Source organism: Lepisosteus oculatus, unplaced genomic scaffold (genome assembly GCF_040954835.1).
Source record: "Lepisosteus oculatus isolate fLepOcu1 unplaced genomic scaffold, fLepOcu1.hap2 HAP2_SCAFFOLD_113, whole genome shotgun sequence".
Taxonomy (NCBI): Eukaryota; Metazoa; Chordata; class Actinopteri; order Semionotiformes; family Lepisosteidae; genus Lepisosteus; species Lepisosteus oculatus.
The window spans coordinates 114,557-139,726 of NW_027167664.1; the positions used below are offsets into that span (position 1 = coordinate 114,557).

The 25,170-nt window shown below is 43.3% G+C and overlaps 5 non-coding genes across 5 annotated transcripts; 3 read left to right on the plus strand and 2 right to left on the minus strand.

Moving 5' to 3' along the window:
• Positions 1-13,497: 13,497 nt before the first annotated feature.
• trnav-aac (transfer RNA valine (anticodon AAC)) lies at positions 13,498-13,570 on the plus strand. Its single transcript has one exon. It is a non-coding gene; the product is annotated as a tRNA-Val (tRNA).
• Positions 13,571-14,144: 574 nt separating this feature from the next.
• Positions 14,145-14,216, minus strand: trnah-gug (transfer RNA histidin (anticodon GUG)). The gene has a single exon. It is a non-coding gene; the product is annotated as a tRNA-His (tRNA).
• A 201-nt stretch (positions 14,217-14,417) lies between these two features.
• Positions 14,418-14,489, plus strand: trnae-uuc (transfer RNA glutamic acid (anticodon UUC)). The gene has a single exon. It is a non-coding gene; the product is annotated as a tRNA-Glu (tRNA).
• A 4,431-nt stretch (positions 14,490-18,920) lies between these two features.
• Positions 18,921-19,002, plus strand: trnas-uga (transfer RNA serine (anticodon UGA)). The gene has a single exon. It is a non-coding gene; the product is annotated as a tRNA-Ser (tRNA).
• A 4,993-nt stretch (positions 19,003-23,995) lies between these two features.
• On the minus strand, positions 23,996-24,142 carry LOC138226209 (U4 spliceosomal RNA). The gene has a single exon (XR_011184433.1). It is a non-coding gene; the product is annotated as a U4 spliceosomal RNA (small nuclear RNA).
• Positions 24,143-25,170: the final 1,028 nt, after the last annotated feature.

Genomic DNA, 25,170 nt, shown 5'->3' on the forward strand with positions numbered 1-25,170 from the left:
CAGTATTCCATTTCTCCCTAAACATTGTAAGCTTCGAAGTCTTTAACTAACGTGATACCGGAGTCAACAAGCATACTTTTAGAATTTGATTAAAAGGGAATATAATATGGAATCACGTATCTAAAGAATTTAATAACGGTATGATTATATCCGTGTACTGCGGCAGAGCTATGTAGGGCTATTTCGCCTGCCTGATCATGTGAGCTGTCTTGTAGCCTACTGGTCTAGGTCCGTGACTACCAGCTGGCAGGTTGTGTGTTCGAATCTGGCTAGTGCTGGACTTTTCATTTTTATTTATTTATTTTTTAATCGCGTAACATAAACATATTACCGTATGCAAACTGTACTGTATACAGTATGTATATGTATATTTAATGTCTTAACTGTGCCCGTTTAATTGAATTTTAAAAAAATATTTAACACGAACATTAAGCTGCTTCCATCTTCCGCCTGAGAACAGTCACCCGTTGCTACCCAACGCAGAATGGTGATTGGCTGACACCATCTGACACCCCTCTGATTGGAGAAAAAAGACGTGCTGGTGTGCTATACCAGGAAGAGGATTTCTTTCAATTCTAAACGTGTATTTTAAAAGTTTAAGAAGTAAAAACCTTACAGCGTACACAGATTTCTAAACTGATCAGGATCGTTATCTTTGTCTCATGCATAATAATGTTCACCGCTCTGTCCAGCAAATTAATAATAAACTTTATTTTATATAGCTTTTTAAACAAATAAGTAATTAGATTGCTCATAAACCTAATCACTTGCTTTTTCTTTTTATTTAGGCTCAGATTTCAACTATAGATCGTATTATTAATAACCATAATAACAACCAACCAACAAAAACAACCATATAAACATAATACCAACCAAAAACATAGATAACAACCACAATACAAAATCAAATAATCAAACCATTTTACACTCGCAAAGTCCTCCAATTATCATAATCCCGCCCCTTATGCAATACCAAACTTTCCTCCCATCCCAGTTTATCCTGTTTATCATAAACAAAATCCACCTCAATTTTCAACATAAAGCATTACACAAAATCAATACCTCAACACTCCATACTCAACAACGATAATTCACAAACAGCCAGAACATGTAACTACACATTCCCAAACATACCTACTTTCCATAGCCCCGCCCCTTATGCAAAACCAACATCCCTCCCCTGTTCTCTCTCTCCCCTGGGGGTTGTAATTGTTTTTATTTTCAAATAAATTTTAGCAAAGTCATGTATTTTAAAAATCTTAAGATTTTTCTATTTATGTCTTTATTTAGTGGTTTCATTAGTGACAAAGGCTAAACTTTCTTGGAAAAATGTCTTTTATGTAAACCATGTTTGCTATTAATTCATTCAGGGCTAAAATATGTTCATTGTCTTCTAATGAAAGAAGGGTTCCTTTCGCCGTAGTCGAGAGCCTAGCCTTTAACTAGTAAGTACTGTATTTACTGGGTTTTTGAGGGAGGGGGTGTCTTTAGCTGGAAATCTCGCCTCCTACTTTGAAAATACCCGTGAAACCGGTTCAATTCGTCACAGCCAGCACTCCTGCAGAGAGTTGGGTTGTACTTGCAGTGTATACAGTACACGCGTTATGCTCTTCATTTAAGTAGTATTAAAATCTTAGTTATCTTTCTAGTTCACAGGTTTGCATGCATAATTTAATTTTGAAAGCCACTGAGACATCAGGTACTACTGTTGTATTTATGAAAAAGAAACAAAACAAAAAACATACTAACAACTGTGCCATCCTACTCCTTAGTTAATACATTTTATTATTCATAAACAGTTAACATTGTTAGCAAAATATTTTGAATTATATTTAACCCTATTTTTTCTTTAGTTTTGTATTTAACTTATTATATGATAGTCAGACTTAATGTATATTAATGTATATTTGAACAATGAAAATATATTTTTACAAGATTTTACATTAAGCACTTGTTATATTAACCATATTAGCAAAATTAATATGGTTAATAATAGTAAACTGTAACATGCTGTAACAAGATCGGTTAAACTTCGAAGAAAATCCTTTCAGAGAAAATGTTTCAGGTGTGAAGAACAAACCTGTTCCCACACACCCTGCCCCCACTACCATTAGAATATACACAAACATTTTAGCGTTTCATTCTGAGCAGAAGACCCTCACACCTGAAGAGTGCTGGCTGTGACGAATTAAACCGGTTTTACAGGTTTCAATCACAGATTGGGACTCAGTAAAGTAACACACAGCGCCACTGGATTTGATAATACTGTACCTAACCAAAATCCGCAATATGGAAACAGAACCTGTGTAATTGTTGATAGATGATGTACTCGTAACATTTTTTCAAGACGAACTACAACATTTAAAAAATGACTTGTATGTACTTGATATCTCTAATCAATCCACGGGTTCCAGCACAAAACGAAACTAAAACGCATACCGTTTAGCGCTTCTTATTAGTTGCTCAAAAGTAATTTGACCGTATGAAATGCATAATATAAACCTAGAAACATATACGTGAGCAGTACTTAAGCACTGTAGTATCGGTGTTAAGACATACCTCTCAAATACTGTAAATCAAGTTAAAAATATCTCAAGACCGATTCTGGTCGTAATGAAACCATGTTTCGTGTATGTTTTCTTTTTCATCTTGAAATAACTCATTTCTAAATACCTTTTTCACTGTTAACATCTTGTAGCAACTTTGCGACAAAATATACACTCTGACAGTTCATCCTGCTACCAACATTAAATAAAACAAATCTTAAGATTTCTATATTTATGTCTTTATTTAGTGGTTTCATTCGAAGCTTACAATGTTTAGGGAGAAATGGAATACTGGTGCGTATTTTGTTCTTTAAAGTACCGAGACCAGCCATATACTGTATGTTTATGTTAAGATTTCCCTTCAGTGGTAAAATTAGATATGAATATTCAATACTTAAACGGGCACAGTTAAGACATTAAATATACATATACATATTGTATACAGTACAGTTTGCATACGGTAATATGTTTATGTTACGCGATTAAAAAATAAATAAATAAAACTGGAAGGTCCAGCACCACCATTATGTTTATATGGTTGTTTTTGTTGGTTGGTTGTTATTATGGTTATTAATAATACGATCTATAGTTGAAATCTGAGCCTAAATAAAAAGAAAAAGCAAGTGATTAGGTTTATGAGCAATCTAATTACTTATTCGTTTAAAAAGCTATATAAAATAAAGTTTATTATTAATTTGCTGGACAGAGCGGTGAACATTATTATGCATGAGACAAAGATAACGATCCTGATCAGTTTAGAAATCTGTGTACGCTGTAAGGTTTTTACTTCTTAAACTTTTAAAATACACGTTTAGAATTGAAAGAAATCCTCTTCCTGGTATAGCACACCAGCACGTCTTTTTTCTCCAATCAGAGGGGTGTCAGATGGTGTCAGCCAATCACCATTCTGCGTTGGGTAGCAACGGGTGACTGTTCTCAGGCGGAAGATGGAAGCAGCTTAATGTTCGTGTTAAATATTTTTTTAAAATTCAATTAAACGGGCACAGTTAAGACATTAAATATACATATACATACTGTATACAGTACAGTTTGCATACGGTAATATGTTTATGTTACGCGATTAAAAAATAAATAAGTAAAAATGAAAAGTCCAGCACCAGCTGGATTCGAACACACAACCTGCCAGCTGGTAGTCACGCACCTAGACCAGTAGGCTACAAGAGAGCTCGCATGATCAGGTAGGCGAAACAGCCCTACATAGCTCTGCCGCAGTACACGGATATAATCATACCGTTATTAAATTCTTTAGATACGCGATTCCATATTATATTCCCTTTTAATCAAATTCTAAAAGTATGCTTGTTGACTCCGGTATCACGTTAGTTAAAGACTTCGAAGCTTACAATGTTTAGGGAGAAATGGAATACCGGTGTGTATTTTTCCTTGTGATATTTTAAGCTCTAGTTGAATGATAGGTGTCGCATTTTAAATCATTTTCGTAGCTAGAAATTATGAAACGCCCTGTTAAAAGCAAGGAAGTTTTTATGCCCCGTTGAAGTAAAACAAAATGCCTGACAAAGTATGGCTTGGACAGATTCCAAGTGCTTGTACAAATGTGCTAAAGAAATTATACTTTGAGTATACAGCTTGTCCAAAGTCATCCATTATCAATACTATTAGTAATATCTTCAGTAAAGGCTTTGATGCATAAATATTTCTGATGAAGGTAGGTTGTGTACTTCTGTCCAACTGAGCAATCTTGCTTTCATAATATATACCAATGATATCGTAATGATGATATCGTCATCAAACCAGCGGACAAAGGAGGTGCTGTTGTGGTGTGGCGTAAAGATCTATATATCTTTGAAGCATCTAGACAACTAACTGACACTTCTGCCTACCTCCCTCTCCAACAGGACCCTACCACTGACTACCAAAAGGAAGTGGTATCCACCATTTCCCTTCTTATCAGCAGCAACGAGCTCCCCCAGGAGGCGAACCGGCTCATCATGGAACACCCACAGGTATCTCAATTTTACCTCCTCCCCAAAATCCACAAACCGGACACCCCTGGACGCCCCATCGTATCAGAATGTAACTGTCCAACTACTTACATCTCAGCCTTTCTCGACAGCCTCATGAGACCGCTGGTTGAAGATCTTCCCTCATACATCAAAGACACCAACCACGCGCTCCAACTTTTCAATGATTTCCAATTTCAGGGTACCGAATGCCACATTTTTACCATGGACATCACATCTCTGTACACCGTCATTCCCCATAATGACGGCCTTACAGCCCTCAAGCACACGCTGGACAAACGCACAGTGCTTGATCCACCCACCCACACCCTGGTACGCCTTGCAGAATTGGTCCTCACACTGAACGCATTCTCTTTCAATAATCTTTTTTACCAACAGGTCAGTGGAGTTGCCATGGGCACCAGAATGGGACCCAGCTATGCCAACATTTTTGTCGGCTGGGTAGAAGAACGCTTCTTCGCTTCCTACACTGGCTATGTCCCTGACCTCTACAAACGATATATTGATGACTGCGTCGGTGCCGCCACATGCTCCAACGATCAGTTTGAATTCTTCCTGCACCATTTCACCAACTTCCAGCCGTCCCTCAAATATACGGTTAACATTTCTTCCACCACTCTTCCGTTTCTAGACATCCACTTGTCTATCAACTACCCCCGACTGTCCACTTCAGTTTATTACAAACCCACGGATTCACACAGCTACCTCCTGTACAGCTCATTTCACCCCAACCACACTAAAAACTCTCTTCCTTTTTCACAGTTCCTTAGGTTACGACGATTATGCAGCGACGACATCGACTTCGAAAACCAAGCCCTCGAAATGTACTCATTTTTTATCAACAGAGGATACCCCAGCAGTGTGATTGACAGGGCCCTTGCCCGAGCCAAAAACACCCCCCGGACCATCAACCCGATCAGGAACTCCCGCCGTAACAACCGCATTCCTTTGGTGCTTCCTTACCACCCTAACACACTTCCTATCCCCAGGACCATTAACCAGAACTTTTCCATCCTACAGGATGACCCCTCCATTGGGGCCCTCTTTTCTGATCGCCCTATCATCTCATATCGCCGACCACCTAATCTGCGTAACCTCCTTGTCCACAGCTCCCTTGACCGCCCTCAGCAACCATCCACACCAGGCACTTTCCCTTGCAAAAGAGCTCGCTGTATCACCTGCAAGTACACAGCCACCACCACACTCATTCAAGGCCCCTCAGGACAATTCCGGATCACCCAGACAGCATCTTGTACCTCCAGCAACCTTATTTACTGTATCTCTTGCAGTAAATGCCCAGCCATCTACATTGGGGAAACAGGAAGAAGACTCGGAGACCGCTTCAGAGAACACGTCAGGGCTGTGAAGATTAAAGATCTCTCCAAGCCCATTGTTTCTCATTTCACCTCTGACGGCCACGACCACTCTAATCTCTCCGTCTGTGTTCTCAAAGACGGTTTTCCGAACTCATACATCAGAAAGACCACCGAAACTAAAATTATTCTGCAGCTAGGATCACACATTCTCCCTTCCCTTAACGACAGATTACTGTTCTTTTAAATTTTCTCCATTCATTGGAAGTTTCATTTCACACCTCTCTGCACCCATTCTGACTTCACACCTCTTGATTGGCCTCTCTTTCTGTCCCCTGCTCCCGCCTCTCACTCCTCCTCCCTCTCAACCTTTGTTCTCCCGCTACTTTACCTTTGCCTACTGCCCTGTCTCTCTCACACCTGAAGAAGGCTCCACGGCCGAAACGTTGTGTTCTCTTTCTTCTTTTTTTCAGCATGGAATAAACCTATTACTTGTTCCTAATATATACCAACATTTTAATGACTGATGATTAACATGCTGTAATACACAGTTCAAAATTAAAGGCTCAAATGCTGTACATGAGAGGTTAAGCTCCCCCTGGCGGTTTTACAAGGCGACGCCGGATAGTTAGTCACGTGACACACGTGACACACATGATACCGCGTGATACTGCGTGATACTGTGACACGCCCACCGCGGTATGCCGCGAAATACCTCACCCATTTTGAATGGCTGCATCTGTATGTATATAGACTCTATATATACATTTGGTGCATGCCACAATTTTGGATGGTGGTGGAGGAATAGGGATTTTCTCAACACAGCAGGGACTCCAGTTAAGAATGCTGGGTTTATCTCTGAACTGTTAGAAGCTTTGCAGCTACTGACTGAAGTAGCTGTGGTAATGTGTAAATCACATAATAAAGAAATGTTTCCAGTAACTCGAGGGAACAACTTTGCAGATGCAACTGTGAGGTGAGCAATACTTGTAGAACAGTAGTCTGAGACCTCTGTGAAGCAGAGAAATGGACATGGTTACAAAGATTGTGGGGCTGCATGATGATGGGGTGTGGAGCTGACAGCACACCAGACGCCCTGCATGCCCTCACAGCCTAATGCCCTTTATAGCCCGACAAATGCACTCTGTTGGACACCCAGGTGGGAGTCAAATGGTGTGCCGGATACCCAAAACTGGGTGAGAACCGGGTTTGAAGCAGTAACCACTTATGTGGTATCTGGATGTAATGTTTATCAAAGGAACTCAACTACAGTTCAGGTGCGGGTGCAACAGCTCAAAAGGCCTGCTCCTGAGGAACCTTTCAAACCTGGGAAATTGAAAATTGTAAAGGGAAACCTGGGCTCTTATAATCTGTTTTCCCGGTGGGTTGCTGCCACTGCCTCTGTGTCTGTGTCTACCAAACACTTGATAACAGAGATAAGCCCTCGGTGGGCACTGCCCTGCCCCTTGTATTATGATCAAGGAACACACTTCACAGGGAAGGTGTGTCAGGCTGTGGCAGCATTGTTCCGAGTGAGATGGACTGAGATCACCCTCAGTCTGCTGGAACAGTGGAATGAAGGAACAGATCTCTGAAAGATCGACTAGACATCAGACTGAAGGAACGCCATGGGATGCGGGCTGGATCAAACAGAACTGTGTAACAGCCTGTTTGATCATCATCACGGGCCAATCAATGAAACTTCCTGGAGGGACGAATTTAGCTGGACGAATGGATTGTTGAATTTGCTAATTCTCTATTGTAGTATTGTAGGTTGCTAGGACTTAGCAAAGCACTATGATGAAGAAAAATATATATCATAATTATAATCCAGATGATTGGGGCATTGGTGCATGGCTACAGTCTGTGCTAGGAACATTGAGAGGGTCTCTGGTTCAATACATATTTGTGGGTCTGGTATTATTCGTTATGATCATATCGTTAATATCCTGTTTGAAAAACATGTGGACTAAAGCTGCTGCTTCTGTGCTAATTGTACCCCCTGAAGGGATCATGAAGGTCAAAAAATGATTTCATGGGAAAGGTTCTCTTATCTAGTGGCAGAACCTGATGGGTAGAACAATATAGCTTTAAGGGGGGTTACCCTTGGGAGTGATTCCCCTAGATGCAAATTATTATTGTGGTTTGTTTGTTCATAATAAGATGTTTTGCAGGAACGGAACAAAGAGAAATTTTACAACTTCAGCTAGAATTGTTCTGCAAAACGTCACAGCTGAGGCAGGGGAACAATGTGTAGATTTCTAAGAGTTATTACCCAGTTGTTGACCAATCTGTTGACCAAAAAAGCCTAAGATTATGCTGGGCTCCAGCCCACAGGGATTTACCTGTGCTGTAAGAACTAATGAGTGAATAAGGAGACTGGATTCTGGTGAAAGACTTCAGGAAAAAGAAATGGTGTTCACTCAGGTGGAGGGGGCTGTACCAGGTGCTGCTGACCACTGCCACTGCTGTGATGGTCACAGAAATGGTGCCCTGGATTCATGCTTCCCACTGTAAAAAGGTCACAAACGAACTGAGCAAAGCGCAGGAGTGATGTCTCCACAAGGACAGATGGGGATAACCTGCTTGGGACTGATGTGCACAGCCCTTTTCCTTTTTATGTAGAAGCCTGTCACCACCCCAAAAGAGGAAGAATCTAAACACGAAGCCTCTTTGTATACAAACTGGCTGAATGAAACTGATAATGAGGGGGATATGAGTAATTTGTGGTATAAATTTATAAATCATACTGTAAAGTTAAAGAAATTTAATGCATCTTGTTATATATGTGCTTTAATGCCTCATTCTACAGCCTCACCCATGCGACTTTTTATGAAATGTACTCTTTTATTAATATCACGTTAGAAGGCTTAGACGCTATCAAACAAGAATTAAGGGGAGTTAGATTAATGGTACTTCAGAACAGGTTCGTGCTGGACCTTCAAAATGCAGCATCTGGAGGAGTCTATGCTTTAGTAGGAGACTCCTGTTGTACATATATTCCAGCTAATGACGATGATTACGGAAATCTTACGCTCGCTATTCAGCATTTGAAAGAACTAAAAGACAAGGTGAATAAAGAGAGAGGCATAAAAGATACACCGGCTTTTCTCTCCTGGTTAGAATCACTGTTTGGGCCAGGGGGAATGTTTTTCTTTTAAGTTACTAACACCGATTATAGGGGCTGTGATACTTGTCTTCCTGTTTTTATGTTGCTGTATGACATGTATTATTCCAATGCTTCGAAATATGGAAATATGGTACCTAGGGGGATAAACTGTTCATCCTTCCAGTCTGGAGAATTGGCAGCTGTCTGACGTCAGTAAGTGATCCTTAAAAAATTAATAGTTCCATGACAGTGTGCATCACCAGAAAATCAATTTCAATGCATTAAAACTCTTGTTATCCTTCTGATCATTGAAGTGTCATTGCCCCAGCACTGTATACTCTTACTTTTGACGCCTGTCTGAAGTTGGATCCATTTCTAAGAATGATGACTCACATATCCTCATGCTCATCTTTGGCTCAACCACACAAACTATGAAGTTAATCATCTGCTTTTGCTCCAAGATTTATGTTACTAGGCTCTCTCCTGGGGATCCTCGTGTTCAAACATTGCCCTTATTTTGGATGATCCATGACAGAATTCAGGGAATTCAGAATTCTGATACCTCAGCTCAGATTCTGACTGGGCAGACTGTCATTGCCTGGTGTGAATGTGTGCATATCTGTTTTTGTGCATGTTCTGTGGCCTGTTGTACAGTACATCACAAATGAAAGGGAAATGGAAAACTAAAATAAGACTCAAGTGTTTTATCTTTCATTAACAGTGTTTCATTAGTATCTGTGCTAGATCCTGTCATCCACTGCTTACCACGACAGGCTCTAGCACAGGATAGCAGCTAATACATTTAACAATCTCACTGCACAATGTTGTATATTCAAGGGCTGATCTTCTGTACTTTTTCTTTCACTTTTCATTTCCTAGAAACGCAGTCCTGCCAGGAATAATCTGAGAACAAAATCAATCTGAGTGAAAATCTAAGCAGAGGAAGATTGTTTTACAGAGTCAACAAGGTCTAATTCAAGGTCATCAGCACTAACAACATTCTCTCTGGAGACAGGCGATAAGAAAATTGAAAGTGTGTATTGTTACACAACAGCAGAGACTATGAGTTATGCTATCATGAGAGTGGTGATTGTTTTTTTTTCATTGCTTAGTTTTGCAGTTTCTGTACATTTGAACATTCAAAGTGACTAAAGTAAAGGAGTTTTCCCTTTTTACCACATAATTCCCAAAGATCAACACTAATAGAAAGCCTAATTCCAGCCAAGATTCAATTACTGTCTCTCAGGCATCCCAGCAGTGGATTTCATGACTTCAGACAGCCATCTTTATCAGTGGAGAACTCAATACTCTGAGGTTTACTGGCAGAGTCTCACACTGGGTAATATGTTGGTAAATAATGTCCTATGGAATTCTACTATTGATAAATTCTACTATGGAACTGCGATGTGTCCTGAAAAAATCTTCTATGATAGTGGTACAGTCCATCACACCCCACCTACAGCCTTTAAAAGAGAAAAAAAAATTCTGATATTATGGTGGAAAAAGAGCCCTGGAATCTTTGTAGAAGGACAAAAGACGGAAAGAACGGGCAGTGTAACCATGGCGAAGAGAAGGGAAATATTGGAGAGAGCTTTTTTCATACACTTTTTATCATTGTTTTTCCAGCCCAACAATGATCAACTAATATGGGCAGGCGTCCTGTGCCAAATCCAATCTACCTTTCTTCCAAGCATACAGGAATGTCAGTGAATTAAATATTGACATATGAAAATACCCAAAAATATGCAATCACACATATGCAGTTTGAGCAAACATAAGACAATACCCAAGTACCACAAACTACCAGGCATCATTAGCAGTTCAGGTGGGGAGCTGTGTCAGCATGCGTAGGCTGCAAAGGAACAAGTAATAGGTCTATTCCATGCTTAAAAGAGACGAAAGAAAACACAACATTTCAGCCGTGGAGCCCTCACACCTGAAGAAGGCTCCACGGCCGAAACGTTGTGTTTTCTTTCTTCTCTTTTCATCTAGTGTCATTAGCCAGTTCCTGTCAAAATAAAATAGAAATGGATAACATTCTAGAGAGAGTTTGAAATACCAAGGTACAATTTAAACCATATTTCTTCCACTACAACCACAATATTTTGGAGAGATCGCTGAGCCTAACTGTTCTGGCATGCCCGTTAGCCTCCGTCCTGCTTCAGCAATGAATGCAACGGGGCACATTCTGAGGGAGATGCGGTCAATCAGGTTGCAGGGAAACCACGCTATGCTTTTTTTTGAGATCCTGAAAAGGACAGAGGGGCCATGTATATGTGTGCAGCTGGATATGTAATTGCAGGTGGCGTAGCAAATTCTGCTGAAGCCCCACTGCCTGGTGTGGAATAAGCAGAATTGTGCATGTGAGATCAAGGGGGCATGTCATGTGTTTGAGCACTTCACTCCCTTCCGGAAGCACGTGATTCCCCGAGTCCCAAAAATTTGTAAGTTCTTTGGATGACCTGTGGACCGATCTTTCACGATGAAGAATTCCTTAAGAAGAATAGATCTCGGCCCACCATCCCAATGCCTCCATCTCAAAACAGCAACCTCCCACTGCCCTTAGTCTGCAAGGCAGTCCTTTCAAGTGCGATGATGACGCCGGGACCTTCGTTGCCTATTGTACGAGCTGAACTTTTGTGCTCATCAATTCAACGCTCTTTCCATCAACTCATCTTGTCTTTTGACGCTTCGTGTTTTGTGCTCCTTTGACTATCGGCATATCGGGTGACTGCAAACACTGAAGTTCTTGCTTACGGAGTGTGGAACAGTGTTTTCAAGTGATCGCTGTTCTGTCATGTTGACGCCGAGTGAATCTTTCTTTGGCAACATGGGCAGGCTGACAGCAGCGCGAGCTAAAGTAATGGCAAATTTCTTGACTTATTTCTGAATGTGAATGTTCTTTAGAAAAGGGATGCGGCATTGCTTCTCCCCCGTGTAAAGGTCACGCATTCCAGACGTGGTTATGAGCGAACAGTTGCCGCAAGTGTTTGAAAAGAGCAAGAGAGGAAGCAGCCCTGCCCTGTGTGAGGATCAAACTCAGGACCTTCAGACGATGAGACTGACGCGCTACCAACTACGCCAACGAGGCCAGCTGCAGTAGACAGCCGGAAAGTTTGCCTCATATGGATTTCAGTCGCCCGTTCCCTAATCTTTAGACGCCCTCTGCTGGATGTTGCATTTGCCTTTTGATCTCACCGATACTTTTTTGGTCTGTTTCTGTTGCGAGTCCGTTTTTCAGATCTCACCTAGCACAAGTCTCTCTGGCTGAAGTGGCCTCTCTGCTTCAGCATCGTGCCCTCACTCAGCCATTAAAAACGTCACTCGGACTTCTGACATGCTGACATGAAATGTCAAGAGAGAGTGGCGGAGACGCTTAAGGCAGAGAGAAGATGAAGAGGGGGCGTGGCTGCGAAATGATTGACATCTGCATGACGCTCTCCATGCAAGGCGTGACCACAGGCTAAAGGACACCTTTCGGCACATCAAGCTCTAAGCACACACCTGGAGGACGTGGGAAATGATCCCGCTACCTCTCGCGTGCAAAGCGAGCGCTGTACCATCCAAGCTAACCCCCCTCGCTGGGGTTATGCCTCGGTGTCGCCTAGTGCCGCTTGTTCCCCTCTTACCGGGTGCAGTTCACTGCCCTTCGTCTGCAAGGCAGTCGTGTAATTGCGGCTTTCTTGACTTATTGATGAAGGTCTGACTGGATGAGCGAATGACGCCTCTCCCCCGTCCTCAAGCTCGTTGACAGAATAAAATGGCAAGTGCCGCCGTGGCTCATTGGTTTAGGGGTATGATTCTCGCTTAGGGTGTGGGAGGTCCTGGGTTCAACTTGTGGATGAGCCCTTGTGTGGTCTTTTTGTCCTCGTCCACAAGACTGGGAACTGATATCCACATCACCTTGCAGCATCTGCTTATGGCAAACGATGGAATGTGACTAATGACTGAACGAGCCTGGTGAATACTCATCACGTGGCACAATGAGAGCGTGCAGTCAGCTGTCCAAGGCAGCAACCTCATTGCTCGCTCAAAAGAACACGTCCTGAAAACTCATCACCACTATGTCGTAAAAGAGCACCGCGATCGCTTGTTGTCATGCGTCCTTACTTGGGAAACGCAGAAGCAAAAACTGCCCTCTCTCAGCCACCGAAACGTGTGCGGCTCGCCTTGCACTCTCTGCGCCTCGCATATTTATGGAGCTGTCTGCTCTTCTTTCTGTTGAAGTACGCAAGTTACGGGGCGTACTGCACACTATGATGTGCTCAATGACAGCTTTCAAGATTTGAAAACTATGAGCTTGATGGCTCAAGTCGAACGAATGTGGTTGTTACGCAATTGATGATGAAACGCACGTATTCTAACAATTCGTGAGAGTATGTTCTAAAGGTCCCTGGCTCGATCCCGGGTTTCGGCATTTTGTTTCATCGCGCCCTTTGTTCCTCTCTCCAGCGCCCCCTGCCTAAAGTGACGCTTCCCTTTCTCAGCCCGAAACGCAAGCGAGACACCAGCAGCGGTCCCTGCAGGTTTCCGTAGTGTAGCGGCTATCATGTTCGCCTAACACGCGAAAGGTCCCCGGTTCGAGACCGGGCGGAAACAGCCTCGTTTTGCACGCTCCTGTACTTCACAGAGGTATTGAGTGACCGGTCATTTGTTCCCAATGTATTTCCGTTGCCTTCATGCACTCTTGTACCAAACGCACGTTCCTTCTGTACGCGGAGCCGATCATTTGCAATTGGGCTGTGCCGACAGACCAGGACGAGCTCTGTCGGCTCAAAAGCAGCGCAGGACCTGCAAGAACAACAGAAAGATTAGCATCCAGCTGGGGCTTCTTAGTGAGCCCAAGATCTCATCAAGAATCGGCTCCAGCAACAGGGCTGGGCGCATTGTTCCATTCTCCGACCACTCTCGGTGTAAACAAGTCCCTCCTGGTCTCTGCTTGAATTGCACTTTCCTGCGTTTGCTTTGGTGTAACTGGCTTCCCCTGCATGGGCGAATGTGAAGAAGATCCTTAGTAAGTCATTGAAGAAACCCGAGAAGAGGTCGGAGTGGCCTCTGTCGTTCATCAACGATCCAGTCAGGCAGTACTCCTCTGTAAAGCGCCGTTCGTTCACATCGATTGGCTTTTTTTTGCCTTCATTCGTGCAAGTAGTAAAATCGGATGACCCTATTCTGCCGTGACCCGGATTTGAACCGGGGTTGTTGCGGCCACAACGCAAAGTACTGACCACTATACGATCACGGCGAGTTACCGATACACACGTGGCAGGGCGGGAAAGGCTGTGCTCTCTTCGTGTGACATAATTCGGAAAAGTCCTGACGTTGCATTTCAACTGAGTCCCAGTATACATCGACCCTTCGACACTGTGAGTGACAACTCTCTTGCGTGTTTTCTCATATTTATGTAGTTTGCTTGCATGATACCGGGAACAGCAGGGTTGTGCGCTCCCATATGGTCTAGCGGTTAGGATTCCTGGTTTTCACCCAGGCGGCCCGGGTTCGACTCCCGGTATGGGAACGTGTCAATTTTGCCTCCTGCTTTCCAAAAGATCAGCACCGTGTACGAAGGAGCCGCATTAAAACTACTCAACGTGCAAAACGTGCGAGAAGAGGGGGCGCTTGTTTCCAGCCGAAACTTCTCGCGTGTGAGACGAGCTGACCATCGCTGCAGGAGGTGGGAGGGTTACTCTGGTAGACAGGGCTGACCTTCGGCAATAGGATTTATACTCTCCAAGATGATATTTGCACTTTCTGGAGAGGCGATTTTCTCCACTTCAGTAGCCCGATTTCGTCGATTGCGTGGAGAGGGCTGTAGAATGTGGCGCCGCCTTTCCTGCTCCGTCCATGACAGGCGTGCTGGTCTCTGGAGAGAGAGCACGGTCCATCAGCACACTTCAATAAAGGCACTGGAAGCAGCTGAATCGCATTGGCGAAGCTCAGCACTGGGCCGCTGGGCACATCTTACCACTGTTTCCGTAGTGTAGTGGTTATCACGTGCGCCTCACACGCGAAAGGTCCCCGGTTCGAAACCGGGCAGAAACAGACTTCTCTTGTCGCCACGCACAAAAGGGGATTGGGGATTTGCCTAGCGCTGTGATCGAACAGACCCACTCACCTCTTAGTGTGGCGGGATCTGCACAGTGCATGTCGCAGCGCATCCTGCTTTCACTTCAATGCGTGTCCTGATGTACCCCGGTCTCCTGCGTTACAGGTGGGGACAGGTGACAGGTCCTATACTAACGAGGAAGACATCGCTCTATCCGACCCCCGGCATCGTGTCCCGACCCACCGTGCTGGAAGCCGACGCGTGCTGTGATTCCTTTACGGAGCAGAAATGACAACCGAGGAGCCGAGAGATCATTTCAGCATTTCGCGTCTGAACGGAAAACACAAACGGCCAACTCGGAATGACTTGCCTTTGACGCTTATCAAAGCGTTCTTTGTGCATCGAACAGACCCACTCACCTCTTAGTGTGGCGGGATCTGCACAGTGCATGTCGCAGCGCTCCCTGCTTTCACTTCAATGTGCTTCCTGATCTCGAGTCGTGTGCCGTGCGGAGGCTCTGAAAGCGAGAGCAATGAAAAGGTGCACGACGCTGTGAAATAAACATTAATAAACGCATATATAACGCCGAAAACACATCTAACACAGTGCCTGAGGCTTTTTACTGTATGTATCGTGTGTGCCGCAACTAGGAGTATACGGCACTCTGCACAGTGTACGAAGTAAATTATTTTCGCAGTAAATAATAATAAATATAGTAAATATAATAAATATAATAAATTAATTACTGCGAAAATAATTTACTTCGTACACTGTGCAGAGTGCCGTATACTCCTAGTGTTAGATGTGTTTTCGACGTTATATATGCGTTTATTAATGTCGTCGATTTTACGGTTGCAATTCGACGTTAATTATACGTCGAGGCGACGTATATATACGTATAGCCGTATTTTCGCCGCCAGGGAGTAAAAAAAAAAACACACTATGGTATTCTCTCCAATGCAGTGCAGTTAAAAACATACCTCTGATGCTGCTCCTAAATGAATATCGTTTATGACCATCAGAAGCTTTATGCTCCTTTTCTTTTTTCCAGTGGATTGAACAGGGAGAGGCATTTCATGATGTACTTTTCACTGATGAAACAACAGTGGCTCTGGAACAGTTTTCAACCATGTTGTTTTATAAAAAGGGGAGATATGTACACGTTACTGAAGCTAAAAGTTTAGCCTTTGTCACTAATGTAACCACTAAATAAAGACATATAGAAATCCCTACGTTACAGACTGTATATGGCTGGTATTGGTAGTTTAAAGAAAAAATACACACCAGTATTCCACTTTCTCCCTAAACATTTTAAGCATCAGAGTCTTACATGTGGTTATTTCGGAAACGTTTGTACGTGCTTCTTCTGACCATGTTACTGTTTACTGTTACTGACCATATTAAGTTTAAGTGCCTGTGGGCACTATTCCTGTCCGTGGGGGGTGGACTGTCTTTCATTAGAAGGTTAGTCTGTTCTACTCTGAGAATGTAGAGGGGGTGGAAAGTGCCCGCGGTCATTTAATTAGTATTAAAATTCGCACTGATTCCCTTGCGAAGATACGGACATAGGAATATTCGTGCGTGGTCAAAAAATGGCATAAAAACGACAAAGTGAAGGCTGTGAAAACATTCACAATGTACTTTATACACAAAGCAAATATACCCCCCCCCCTCTCAATTCAATTCAAGCTGCTTTATTAGCATGACAGATGGGTACAATCAGTGTTGGGTATTGTAACGCTTACGGCCGACAGGTACTGTGTAAGAGCCGGCGTACCAGAGCAGGTGACGTCACCGCCCTTCCCTGTGATAGCAGGACTACAGCTACTGGGTTTTAGAGCGATCTCTCTTTAGCTCACGGGGCTGGGTCACTGCAGAGAGACGCGGGAGTCCCGGGTTCGAGCCTCAGTCGGGATGGGGCCGACCTAATGCGGCAAGGGCGGCCGCCTGAGCCCCCGTTGCGTTACATTTTACTTTGCTTTGAGATGCCACTTTTAAAGGTGATATATAAAATCAAGGCTTTAACTTGCTTTAACTCCGCAAGTCTGAGTTCTTGTGTCTGTCCTATCCGAACCCGAAAGTATTACAATATGTATCTTTATAGCAGGTGGTGTACAGCTTTTCAGTATAGATTACACTTTTCTAAAATGTATTTAAAAAAATAAAAACGATTACAATCTAATCTTTCCACGTTTGATCCCAAGAAAAATAAATCTAAACGGGGAGAAAGCTATGCTGAAAGTTTATTAAGATACTTAGAAGACAAAGATATCAATTTATGTTGCATTTGTCTGATTTTGAATAAAAAAACACATATATTTAAACCCGCATTTGCGATTTAAATCAAAATGTGATTTAAATCAATATAAATGTTTATATTGTAACGCCTAGGTGACTATTCATTGTTATTAAAATGACTTAAATTCGATCATGTTGTGATATTTAGAAATATAAATTTGTTTGGTGCGAGTGAGGTTTTATTTAATCTCTGACTAAGGGAAAGTAAAAAAGTTAAAAAAGAAGTCATGGCTCCAGTGGGATTTGATCACAGACCATGTGACATGTGAGTCAGGAACCTAACCCACAGTGCCACCAGCAAGGTCACATGGAGAGTGCTGAAAAAGCACTACAGAAACATTATCAACAGACAATGTACAGCGTGTACTATTCTTGTGTTGCGGTACATGAATATAATTATATCGTTATTAATTTCTTTAGATACGCGATTCCATATTATATTCCCTTTTAATCAAATTCTAAAAGTATGCTTGTTGACTCCGGTATCACGTTAGTTAAAGACTTCGATGCTTAAAATGTTTAGGGAGAAATGGGATACTGGTGTGTATGTTTTCTTTAAAGTACCGAGACCAGCCATATACTGTATGTTTAAGTTCCAAAATTAATATCGTTTATGGCCTTCACACGCGTTACAGGATGCTCCTATTCTTTTTATGCTCAGGTACTAAGATTTTCCTTCAGTGGTAAAATTCCATATAAATATTCAATACTTAAATGGGCACAGTTAAGACATTAAATATACATATACATACTGTACTGTAAACCACAGCTTAAAGAGGAGCTCCATCTCAGTGCCATACTAATGTAAACGAAGTAATACTAAGACATGTTCTTATGGATTTGTCTTACCTTGAGATATGTAATTGGATTTCAGGATTAACTTCCTCATTCAATGTACTGGTGATTCTTTGCCTGGTCAGTACCTGGGTGGGAGACCTCCAGCGAACAATTAAGCTTGCTGCTGGAAGTGGTGTTAAGAGACTCTTAGGATCTTCCAGAGGTGTCTGTCCAATATCACTAGTTGCCTTAGAGCTGGCTCAAACATTGCTCAAGAGTCTACCTTTCACAGATGCGCAAAGATGAATGATGGGGGTGCACGCTTCAAGGAGCCTTCCAACTGTAGGGACTGATTAGAGACGATCCGTAGCGTGTGTTCGTTTCCATATACGCCCCGTGTCTCAACGGTAGGACGGAGTCAAATACTGCCTCGACACGTAACAGCGTTATATTAAATCGCAGGACTTGAGGGCTGTTTTGTTTGAATGTTCAAGGCATTGGTAAGAGCGTAGGTCAAAGGCCATTGGTGCATCTCCTGTAACTGGAGTAAAAATGCTATTCAAAGTGCAGTGACTAAAATCGTCGTCCACATGTCTCCGTTGTTGATTGCTTTCTGTCTAAGAACGTTCTGTTTTCATGTCCGAACGGGGAGACTTTATCATTCCAACTTGAAGCCACCCTTAAGTCCTCTGAGGTGTGTGTGTGTGCTTGCACGTATGGCGTAAAAGGCTTCTTAAACGGAGAGCGAACTTGAAAAAAGTTGCCTCTGCCGCCGCCTCGCACTCCCTGTTCGATTGTAGCAAGAAGGCAGCGGCCGCGGCGCTCGCTGTAGTCGTGGCCGAGTGGTTAAGGTGACGGACTTGAAATCCGTTGGGGTCTCCCCGTGCAGGTTCAAATCCTGCCGACTACGGCGTCCTTTGCATTCGGTTGCGTACGTGTGTGTAAAAGGACCAGCGCCGTTTCGTTTTCGCTGGGACCTTTAACACTCTAAATCGCCTGGACCCGCAGCCTGTGAAATCGATTCTTCAGCACCCACGAGTGACGCTTTGCAGCTGGACGCAGATAACGATGCTTTTCTGCAATGAGCTTTCCAGCTGAATTTTCTCGGCAGCTCCGTACTGAACCTGTTCTCCATTGCAACATAACGGAGGCTCGTCACGTCTATAGCAAGGCTGTGTATGACCGCATATGCCACAGTGACTTGTACACAGACCACATGAAAGGCAATCAAAATACACTTTTAAAATTCCAAAGACTCACAAGGTCAGAGGAACAGCGATGACCTGAACAGATCTGTTACAGAAGTCTAGGTTGACCTTTTTAGAGCTGTAATGGCATTTTTGTTTAATAGAAGATCAAATCTACTCGCATGTACCAGCACCTTACAGTTTATTGATGTTAATTCTGTTTAAGTAATAAGATTGCTAACGATGTTGGACTTTAGCCGGTGTTTTTTAGAACAAATTGCTTACACTTCTGTAAGGAATACGCAGTACGTGCCTTTGTCAGTCATTGCTCACCATACCTGTAACTTTCTTATCTAACTCACTTCCTCAAATGGTGAAGGTCCACAAACATAAATGAAAAAAAAACCCTTGTTGTAGATGAGGTGCACAAAAAAGCAGCCCCTGATAGTGTATAACACATTTATACTATTGCAGAGACACATGTAACATATATATATACTGTATATATATATATGAAACAGAAATAGAAACAGAAACAGGAATCGCTTACTCACCTGGAGAATCTCTGTAGGAATATCTAGCATTTATCAATGGAAATAAAAGCTGCTTTAATACAGTGCATGTTCAAACTCAAACCCTCAGCTGCTGTTCTTGTTTGTTTTGGGACAAATTGCAACTGAGCATCGCATGAGCCGTTACGTACCCTTATCTGTTAGGGAATTTCAAGGGAGGAGTTAGGTCAGAATGGGTAGGCTGCAAAACAACAAGTAAAGATTTATTCCAAGATGAAACGTTGTGGAGGTTTTCTTATCTTTTCAGCATGGACTAAACTTTTACGTGTTCCTTATATGCTATATATGTATATATTAGCACCAATGTCGTTCTTAAAAACTAACATGAAATTGTCAGGGACATTCAGCTATATACAAAGACGAGACAGACAAAGTAATAATTCTGTATTAACGTGGCCTACATATTGACGCAATGATCGAACTAACTGACATGTTCTGATTCAGATCCCCTGCAGTTCATGCCAATTAGAACAATAGCAATGCTGAGTCCTCCTACTGAGCACAAATTCAGCTGCTCTCCAGTTCTGTTCTGCATGTTTTTTCATTGCAATTGAGCTCGGAGCTGGAGATGATCTCCATACAGTTCTGTGTTCACTAGCCCGCACTTGCGTGCTAATTTACGGGTTGTGGCAAATGCTTTTCTATAGTTCATATACATGACGGCAACCTGTTACCGAGGAACCTTAGAGGTTTAAAAGCCTCACGAGCCAGGCAGGACTCGAACCTATTACGCCACTGGCCCATGGAACATGCGCTTGCACTCCACCACAGAGAGCTCTACACTGCTACTAGTAGTACACTTCCCCATCTAAATTTTCACAGCAAGAAACTTGTGTTTCCTACTATTTTTATCAGGTTTAAAATATCATCTCCTTAAAACAGAAAAAGTGTTGATGTGTCGTGCTGAAATTCCGATTGATTTTGAATTCAAAGAAAAAAGGTTTTCTTCCAAAACACCGTGAAATTGTCACATCTTGCAGACAATAGGTGTATTCCATGTTGAAAAGAGAAGAAAGAAAAACCATGGAGCCTTTTACAGGTGTGAGGCTTCTTCAGGTGTGAGAAGACCTCACGGCCGAAACGTTGTGTTTCCGTTCTTCTCTTTTCAGCATGCGATAAACCTATTACTTGTTCCTTTGCAGCCGAGGCATGCTGACGTAGCTACCCAGCTGAACATCTTGCAGACTCTACTTCTCTCCTATAGAAGTAAAGCAGGGCTTGCTGGGTGAGCTTTTGCTCCGGTAAATTAGGTCACGTGTCATGTTAAATAACTTCTTCTAAACACAACATTTACTGCTGCTAGCTTTCCCCATGAAAAGAGACATTTCCCTTATATTACATGACATATCGTTTTTATTCTATCAATAAGTATAGAAATTAAACAAAAGAAAAAATGGTGTCGCCAAAGAATGCACAGCTCTGTCGCTTTGGGGAGGTGTCAAGGGCATTGAGCTCCTTGGACATGAAAAGTGCCAGATAAATGCCATTTCTCATCATTTCTCTTGGCGTCAGTTCTGCTATTAAATGGGAAAGAGGCAACGGGCTCAGAGAGCATGTTAATTGCACACCGAACGCAGATGTGTCCAAGTGTCTGTAAAAGTGCGGTGCTCCCTAGTGGCTTTTATTTTTAGCTCGTTGGCTCTTCTGTCCATTGTCCTCCTGCCTGGCTCTTGACCTGTGACTGTCTGAACGCACACAGTAGACTTTCATGCGGGGGATTTGTCCTGAGCCTCTGTGAAAGACCCACCCACCCCCATAAATAACTGCTCTAGAAACACATGATTGCAAAACTAAACCACAGCTTAAAGAGGAGCTTGTCATGACCGCCAGGCAGTTAAGACCAACTCTTAAGCGATCTAATCAGCACCAGCAGTGGGTGATTATTAACAAACGCTGCCGCACGAGTTAACCCACCTGCACACACTCCACCGTGCGGTACACAGTGCTATTTTTACCATCTTTACCTGCTTCCCGCTGCTCGGTATTGAGTCTATTCCTTGAGAGCTCTACCTGGCGTTTTTTCCATTACCTCGTTTATTCTGGATATTGGACTCCCCTTCTGCCTTTTTGACTTTGGACCTCGCCTCTCACCTCGGACTGTTTACCACCAGTGTTCTCCCTGGATTACGACTTACCTTACGCCTCTTGACCACGAAACAAAGCAAAGCAGAGCAAAACAAAACGAACAAACGAAAACCCTCACGTCCCGCACTTCCATATAACGCCGTTACGTGCCCAAGCGGTATTGTACGTCATCCTAGCACTGCACCCCGGGGCGTACGGTATATGGGAACGAGCACACGCCACGAATCGTCTCGAATCACTCCCTACAGCTGTAAGGCGCCTTGAAGCGTGCACCCCCAACTTTCTTCTTTGCCCATCTGTGAAAGGTAAACTCTTGAGCAAACTCTGAACCAGCTCTAAGGAAACTAACCCGATTAGACGTTACTTTGACTCATCTTTTTACGCTCAGTGCTGGATTGCTCAAACTCCAGCTAGGGTTAGGGTTAGCATTCCCACGCTACTTAGACACTTTGTTTACGCTCAGTGCTGGATTATGGGAACTTCAGGACGAGTGGGTATTTTCTCCTATCTGTCAATTCTGTTTTGTTTTGGAGACTCTTGGCTGCCTATGTTGTACAGTGCAGCGTGAAGGAAACATTTTCCAAAACTGTGTCAGCTCAAAAGTTGTAAGAAAACCTCTCCAGCTACTTTAACTCTCTTCATTTTTGTCATTTAATGTGACACTCGATGTATAACTGTATAACATCAGTTATTCTGTGCGATTGATTCTCATTTCATTCTAAACTCGCCCGCCCAGGGACGCCATTAAATGTAGAGGTTTGATGGGTTTACTGAGACAATTATTAATTGTAGCAATAAACACGAGGTTGTTCGTTGGGGCTTTTAGAAAATCAATCGTCAGAACAACTAACAACGCACACACATATGCAAATGGTGAGGCTCCAGTTCGACACCCAGTTCGACACCACTTTACAGTATCTGACAAAAGGATGGCAGACTGTGCCGGACCGGCAGATAACTTCCGCTTATTTTTACCATATTAAACATTGGAAATCCAACCACTTGCATTTGTGACACTTGATTTTGGCTCAACCTAAGACACTCTTAAATCTTCAAACACTTTTCTCTTCTCCCGCAACACTCTTGTCTGTCGGCACTATGTGGCAGCGTTGCATGACAACCCCTCTCACCACGGAAAGGAACCTAACAGCTTTGGTACGAGAGGAGAAAAGGACCTGGCCCGTACGGGGATCGAACCCGCAACCTTGGCGTTATTAGCACCACGCTCTAACCAACTGAGCTTACCGGCCTCACGACAGCAATCCTCTCTGTGCTGCAAAAAATCGAACTCAGGGAATTTCTTTTGTCCTCCTTTGAATAGAAAGCCGTGTAATTCAGTGTACGGGCTTTCTCGTGCAGTTTCATGGTTCTTGTAACCCAAATCCTACACTGGCCTGAAGTGCCCCCCCATTTCACAGCATTTTTCAGCTGATTTAAAATGTACCTAAAGGAGAAGCATTTTTGAAGACCATCAATTACCAAGAGCTTTTGTCAAAGGTTTTGGTGGTCATTTTTAATGACCACAGAGCGCTGTGACCTCGGTTTTACATCTCATCCAAAAGACAGCGCCCTCTTACAACACAGCATCTCCGTCACTATACTGGGGCATTGGGACCCACAAAGACCTCAGGGTGAGCACCCCCCCGCCGGCACCATTAACACCGCTTCCAGCTGGAGGCTTTGTTTTTCCCTGTAGCTCACCCTCATCCGGGTACTGACCTGGCTCACACCTGCTTAACTTCAGTGGGTTTTCAGTTGCGAGTTGCAAGGGGATGCAAGTGATGGAGCCGCTCGCTGCAAAAGCCACTGCTTTGGCTGGGAATCGAACCAGAGTCTCCCGCGTGGGAAGCGAGAATTCTACCACTGAACCAACAATGCTCAGTATCTGGGCCTTTAAAAAAGACGCTTTTTTGGTGCTCTGTTAAAAAAGCGTCGACATTACCTCTTTCAAAAGGCTTCACTTTCCTAGTCACATTCCAAGGCTCATTGAACCCGGGCTGTTTCCTCCAGCGGTATAGTATTGCAGTTAGACAGCACGATGCCTGCAAGACTATGTCACGCTCTGACGAGACTGTCAAAAATTGCTTTCGCCTATTGTATTGCAAACCGGCGGAAGCGGGGTATTGGGAAAAGGGGTATTTTCAACTAGCAATAATCGCGCCTCGGCTAAACCTCACAGGCTACGATACTGCCAATGCGCAAATCTGATGGTTGCCAGGCAACCGCGGGGATCCTATGGAAATCGTTATCAATCGTCTCATGGCATGTCGTTGCTGTAACGCTTCATATTTGTCGTCTTCTTCTTCTAGCTTGAGGTTTTGAAGAATTTCATGACAGACAAGGGCTCCGTCGGGAACAAAGGGCGTTGTGAGAAAACCGTTGCTTATTTTCAGCAGCAGAAATACAACCCTTTAAATACAAGATGACAGAACAATGACGAAGGGCATGCCGGGAGGAACTCATGCACTACAGAGGAAAGGGGGCGGGCACGTACAGTTCACATTCAAGCCACAAGTACTCTTCTCGGATGTTGCACAAACAAATCCTAACGTCCTGAAAGCATTGCAGCATGTTTGTGTCCCACTTCCCGTGGCTGCAGGACGACTGACACGAAGGGACAAACACAATCTGTGGCGTTTAGCGTGACATAGTCTTGCAGGCATCGTGCTGTCTCACTGCAATACTATACCGCTGGAGGAAACAGCCCGGGTTCGATGAGCCTTGGAATGTGACTAGGAAAGTGAAGCCTTTTGAAAGAGGTAAAGCACTGCACAACGGAACTGAGGGAGAATCTTACAGGGGATTCTGAGCGGTGTCTGCATACACGCAGTCCGATACGGGTGCTGAAAGCTTGAGCTACTCTCAATGTCATGCTGCCTTTCCTCGGAGTAAATATGTTACATTGAAAGAATGCTTCTCGCAGGTTCAAAAAGGGACCCTTGTTAATTGGAGAAATCAATGATTTCGAATAAATTCTGTATGCGTTAAAAGACAGCTATACACAGAAAACATGCAGAACACTGCTCATGATGTTTCCCGAGCCGAAACAGTGCGTTTTTCCAAGCCATCTGACAAAGCCCGCCCACTGAAAACTGCAGCAGATCGTGTAAAGACGTTCAACTTTGTAACTACTGCACGCACAGGAAGCAGAATAAATTCCTCTTTTCAAACTGTCAAAGGTTTGCTTTGTGAACGCTGCAGGACATCGCACAATCTCTTTTGAACGGGGACAAA